This window comes from Chrysochloris asiatica, unplaced genomic scaffold (genome assembly GCF_000296735.1).
Source record: "Chrysochloris asiatica unplaced genomic scaffold, ChrAsi1.0 scaffold00127, whole genome shotgun sequence".
NCBI classification, from domain to species: domain Eukaryota; kingdom Metazoa; phylum Chordata; class Mammalia; order Afrosoricida; family Chrysochloridae; genus Chrysochloris; species Chrysochloris asiatica.
Window position 1 is genome coordinate 4,115,930 of NW_006408645.1, and position 6,396 is coordinate 4,122,325.

The window sequence follows — 6,396 nt, forward strand, 5'->3', positions numbered from 1 at the left end:
ATATATATATATATGTGCGTATGTGTGTGTGTGCATATATATATACGCAGAGAGAGAGAGCTAACAGCAATCAAAGGCAAGCAGGAGTGACAATGTTAATTTCTGATAAATAGACTTTAAGGTGAAAAACAGTATAAGAGACAAAGAACAACATTATATGATGATTAAAGAGGACATAGCCATAATAAATATCTATGATCCCAGTAAAACAGACTTAAAATACATATTTTAAATTCTAACAGAATTTTAATACATCACCTTTGATGACAGACAGAACCACCAGAAAGAAACCCAACAAAGACACAAGAATAACACAATCAACCAAGTCAATTTCATAGAAATATAGAGCACTCAACCCAACAAGAGCACAATACACTTTCTTTTCCAGTGTACATGGAATATTCTCCAGAATATAACATTTGTTAGGCCACAAATCAAGCCTCAATAAATTAAAAACACTGAATACTAAAAGCATCTTTTCAAATCACACTGCTATAAAATTAGAAATCAACAATAGGAAGATCAAGGAAAAATGATCAAACACATGGAAATTGAATAACACTCTGTCCTAAAACTATTGGGTAGTAGAAAAAACTAAAAATGAAATAAAAAATATTTAATCGAGCAAGAATGAAAGTGCACCATACCAAAAGCTTTGGGACTCAGCAAAAGCAGTGCTCAGCAAGCAACTTAAAGCAATAAACACACTCATCCAAAAAGAAGAAAGAGCCAAAATCAACACCTTAACCCAACATCTCCAACAATTAGAAAAAGTGCAGCAAACCAAACGTATAAAAACTAGGAGATAAGAAATAATAAAGATTGGAGCAAATTAAATGAAACAGAAAAACAATAAAAAATAATCAAGAAGACAAAAAGTTGGTTCTCATTAAAATCACCAAACCACTGGCAAAACTAACAAAGCAAATGGAGAAGATGAAAATAACACACTAAGAAACTGAACAGGTGATGTCACAACAGAACCAATGAAATGAAATAAAAAGGATAAAGGAACGGAGACAATATAAAACCTGCAAATAAAAATCAAGGGAAACCATTATTGTAAAAACTTAAGAAAAGGTTTCCATACTAAAAGAAACATCCTTTAATGTTTATCAGGGGTGAGAAGGAGGGGAAAGTAATTCACTGGCTAGAAGATAGACACAGTTTAACTTGGTGACAGGGAGGGCAATATACACGAATGGGGAGGGTAATATGCAACAAGAAGAAGAGTGGCAGAAGACTAATGAAGAAGGTGGAGACATAGGATGGTATGCATGGGCTAACAGGGATAGAGGTAAATAGTGATACATACATAACCTTGGATCAATAGCTTTCAGTGTATAGACACATGGATTGACACGTAGGCTGAACAGGTAAGGGAAAAAAACTGTGATAAGTATTTACATATCCCACAAATGTATAGGAGTTTGACAGAGGGTATTTGTATCTGAGTACTTACCTTTCCTGCAAACACAACTAAGAATGTGGTGGAGCAGACACTGGGCAAAATGATGAAAACTTCCAAGATATTATCAACATCTTAAGGCAATGAGTTGCTGGGCCTGAGGGCTCAGGACCATAGTCTCAGGGGACACTGCGGTCAATTGGCATAACATAGTTCACAAAGATAATGTTCTACATCCTGCTTGGGTGATCTTGAGCATCTGGGATCTTGAAAGCTCATGCGCAGCAGTCTAAGGTGCAGCTCTTGGTCTCTCCATGTGCAGAAGACAGAAGAGCAATAAGAACTGAAGAGGCCTGGAATCAATTAGAACAATAGTCTAATGGAACATGTGAACATCAGTCTCCATGATTCTGAGACCAGAAGAACGAGACAGTGCCCAGCTACCAGTACAAACCACCCCTGAAAGGGCCCAAGGTCCAGGATAGAGTAGGAGAAAATGAGGAACAAACTCAAAATTATTTAATAATAGTTTTTTAAAAGACCGGGTTTACTAGTAAAAAGAGACTGGAGGAACCTGAGACTAAGGCCCTCGACCACCCTTCAGGTCTGGAAAGGACTGAAAAACATGGACACAGCCTAAGTGCCCATCAGTGAAAGAATGGATAAACAAACTTTGACACACACACACAATAGAATACTATACACTGTTGAAGAATAATGATGAATCTGTGAAATACTTCATAACATGGATGACCTTGGAGGACATTATGCTGAGTGAAATTTATCAATCAAAAAAAGACAAATACTGTATGAGACAACAGCGGTAAAAAGTTAATAAAAGGCTTTTACACTAAAATAAACATTCTTAGATGTTTACCAGGGGTGGCAGTCATGGTATGGCACTGTAGGATAAGCACTAGACTACTAACTGCAAGGTCAGCAGTTCAAACCCACCAGTCACTCCTTCAAAACCCTATATGGGGTCACTATGGGCCAGAACCAACTTAACAGCACTTAACCACCACAACAACATGGGTGGAAGGGAAGGAGGAGTAATTCACTGGCTAGTTGGCTGTTGTTGTTGTTGTTGTTATGTGCCATGGAGTCAGTTCTGACTCATAACGACCCTGTATAGGGTTTTCTGAAGCTGTAAATCTTTACGGGAACAAATAGCCTCATGTTTCTCCCGTGGAATAGCTGGTAGTTTCGATTTGCTGACCATGAGATTAGCAGCCCTATTCGTAACCACTACACTAGACACATCTTAATTTGGATGATGGGGAAGACAATAGACAACAAGAGGGAAGTTGGCAAAGAATGATAAAGACAGGAGAAGACATGGGGAAGAGTGCAAGAGTTGAAGGGAATAGAGATAAATACTGTTATATATACACTTCTGTAATAACAGTGATTGAGGGTAGATACATGGATAGATACACAGGCTGAATGGGTGTGGGAAGGAGGGCAGGAAGACATTAGCAAACACCTTGAGGGCAAAGGTTACTGGGCCTTGGGGCTCAGGACCAGGGGCTCAGGGACACCATGGTCAATGACATGACATAATTCACAAACACAATACTCAGCATCTTACTCTGGTGAGTAGTGTCTGGGATCTTAAAAGCTCATGAGCCATCTAAGGTGCAACTCCCCCTGTCTGAAGGAAAGATGAGTAATGAAACTGAAGATGACTGGAAGCAATTAGTCCAATGGACTACTGGACGATGTGAACATCAGTTTCCATGACCCTGAGACCAGAAGAACTGGATGGTGGCTGGCTATCACTACCAACTGCTCTGAAAGGGATCCATTACAAGGTCCTGGATGGAGTGGGAGAAAATGTGGAACTTAAAATCATAGAGAAAAACTGGTGCAATCCCTGAGACTACGACCGTTGGTCACCCTTCAGGTCTGCAACTGAATTCACCTCCATGGTTCAACTTTCAGCTAAGCAACTGATAGATATATGGCAAGGGCAACACTAGTGAGGTGCATACACCATAGAATGGTCAACCATTTGAGATCAAAGGGACAGCATTTACCTAAGGACAAAATTCAAAAGGGTTGGGAAAGAAGGCATGAAACCAAGAAATAGAGGGAGGAAGTTGGAGAAGTGATGTTACGTTGATGGATTGCAATCATGGAGATGAAAAGAAGTATATGATTTGTTGAGGTAAAACTGATGATCTGCTCTGTAAACTTTCACTCAATTCACAATAACAACTCTAAAATAAAATGTAAACATCTCCAGAGCACAGCTCTACTCTGATATACATGGGGTCACCCTGAAACAGGATCGACTTGGTCGCAACTATTTTTTTTTTTTTAATATGAGTGAAAGTGTTCAACAATTTTGTGGGGGAAATTCCATTACCTTTTCATTCCATTTTTCCATGAACTTGTCGAAGCCCCCTCGTATGCATGTGCATGAAAAGAAATCAAGAGGTCTACCTCAAGGGCTAGTGATGGTTATAATCAAGATTAGAGTTTTTGCCAAGTCGATTCTGACTCTTGGTGACCCCATGTGTGCAGGGTAGAACAGCTCCGCAGGGTTTTCAGGACTGTGACCTTTCAGAAGTAGATCTCCAGACCCAGATCACCAGGGACCATTGGGTGGGTTTGAACCTCCAACCTTTCAGTCAGTAGCTGAGTGCTTAATTGTTTGTGTCACCCAGAGACTCCTATAGTGAGATTATGGGCTACTGTTATCTTCCTCATATATTTTGTGTTTGCATTTTCCACAGAGAACCCCATAAAACTGAGGTCACACATCAGAGTGAAAGCTTAGTGGCAACAGGGAAGAGGAGCAGTACACACAAAGCTCTCAGCCCTCAAACAAGAAGGAACCTGACATGCACACACCAGGGAGAGAAAATGAAGCCAAAGACATCCAATATTCCTCATCTAGCAAAAATCTCCTGCTCACACAGCCTCTGCTGGCATCCACTTCCTGAAGGTAAGGAGGACACCAGCCAACATGTGGAAGAAAGTGGCCAGTAGCCAGATTGCTCCTAACAGTACTTTCAGAGGAGGGAGAGAAAATTCAAAAGAGCCTCGGTCATCACTCACACCCTGGGAAAGCATTCTCTAAAAGATTGACACTTAGCTAAATGCCCTTCTTGATGTCGAGTTTTCACAAGTTGCCTGACCTTATTCTTTATACATGAGACAAACCACACACTTCCACGTGTTTTTGAAATCCAGAAAGTTCAGGGGAAGGGCAAATACTATCACCAACCCTCCAACTATAATAGCAGACAAAGATTTAAGCAAATACTTTCCCACTGAAGTATTTCACAAGCCAAAAGTCTGACCATTACTATTGGGTGCAATATTTCCAATCTGTTTTTATGCTCAAATAATTTTTTTCCATACATCTAAATTTCATGAAACTGCTTTAGGTTAACAGCCATCATATCTAGAATTGACTTATATATCACAGTGCCAACTTGGTAAGGTGCAGTCTCATCTCAGTCTAAATATTAAAAATAGCATTCCACCTGTCAACACATAAAAACATGGAAATGGTGATCTTTCAAGAAGGCAGTTGTTAGAGATAAATAAGAGCACTCACCACTGGTGCTCATGACCCCAGTTCAGCTGGTGGGCAGGCGCAAGTCCTCAAGGACATGTAAAGAGGATCATACACAGACATTGCTGTGGATGTTGAATGACATGAGTCCTGGAAAGCACATAGCACATGGGAAGCAACTGATAAATGTTACCAATTTAATACCATATCTTGTTTTTTTGTGGTTTTTTTAAGGTTTTTGTTGTGGATTGAATCAAAGTTTACAGGGCAGATTATGAGTTTTATATTTAATATATCATACACCTTGTTTCATTACAATGATTATAATCCCCTCCATGTACCGTCAACAGCATTTCTCTCTATTCATTTCAGCTTTTTAAAACAAAAAAACACTCAGGCATATATAGTAATTCTCATATCCAAAGGGTATATTCTGCAAGTCTGCCTCCTGGCCACCAGCTCTCAATTCCTCTATTCCCATGAATCTGGAGTCCTCAACCACTCCCTCTCTCCACGTCCCCATCTCTGCCTCCATCTCTGGTATCGCTGCTTCTCCGGATAAGGTCCTGCATTCCACTCATGCTCTTCTCTCTTGATGGTCCTAGGGTACTCTGTTTCTGGACTGTAAGATTAACCACTCCCCTGGTTTTGTTACAAAACTTCTACCTTTACAATTGTGACAGTCGCAATTAGTCATGATAACAATCATTCCCACCACACGTCTGTCAGTTTGTTGTGCTGTGGTGGCTTGTGAATTGCTGTGATTCTGAAAGCTATGCCGCCGGTATTTTAAATATCAGCAGGGTCACCCATGGTGGACAGGTTTCAGATGAGCTTCCAGACGAAGCCAGACTAGGAAGAAAGAGTGACACACTACTTCCGAATATTTAGTCACTGAACACCTTATGAAGAGCAGAGAAAAACTGTCAGATATAGTGCCAGAAAATGAGTTCCTCAGATTGGAAGGCACTCAAAATATGACTGGGGAAGAGCTGCCTCCTCAGAGTAGAGTTGACCGTGATAATGAGAATGGAGTAAAGCCCGTGGGAGAAAAGCCCACGGGACCTTCGTTTGCTGAAGGGGCACAACTCAAAATGAAGAGAAACAGCTGTAAACATCCACTGAAAATTGGAACATGGAATGTACAAAGCATGAATCTGGGAAAATTAGAAGTTGTCAAAGATGAAATGGAAAACATAAACATCAATATCTTAGGCATTAGTGAGCTGAAATGGACTGGTATTGGCCATTTTGAATCTGATGAGCACATGGTTTACTATGCAGCAAATGACAAATTGAAGAGGAATGGTGTTGCATTAGTTGTCAAAAAGAACATATCCAGATCAGTCATGAGGTACAATGCTGTCTGTGACAAGATAATATCCATGCACCTACAGGGAAGCCCAGTTAATACCACTATTATTCAAATTTATGCACCAACCACTAAAGTCAGTGAGGA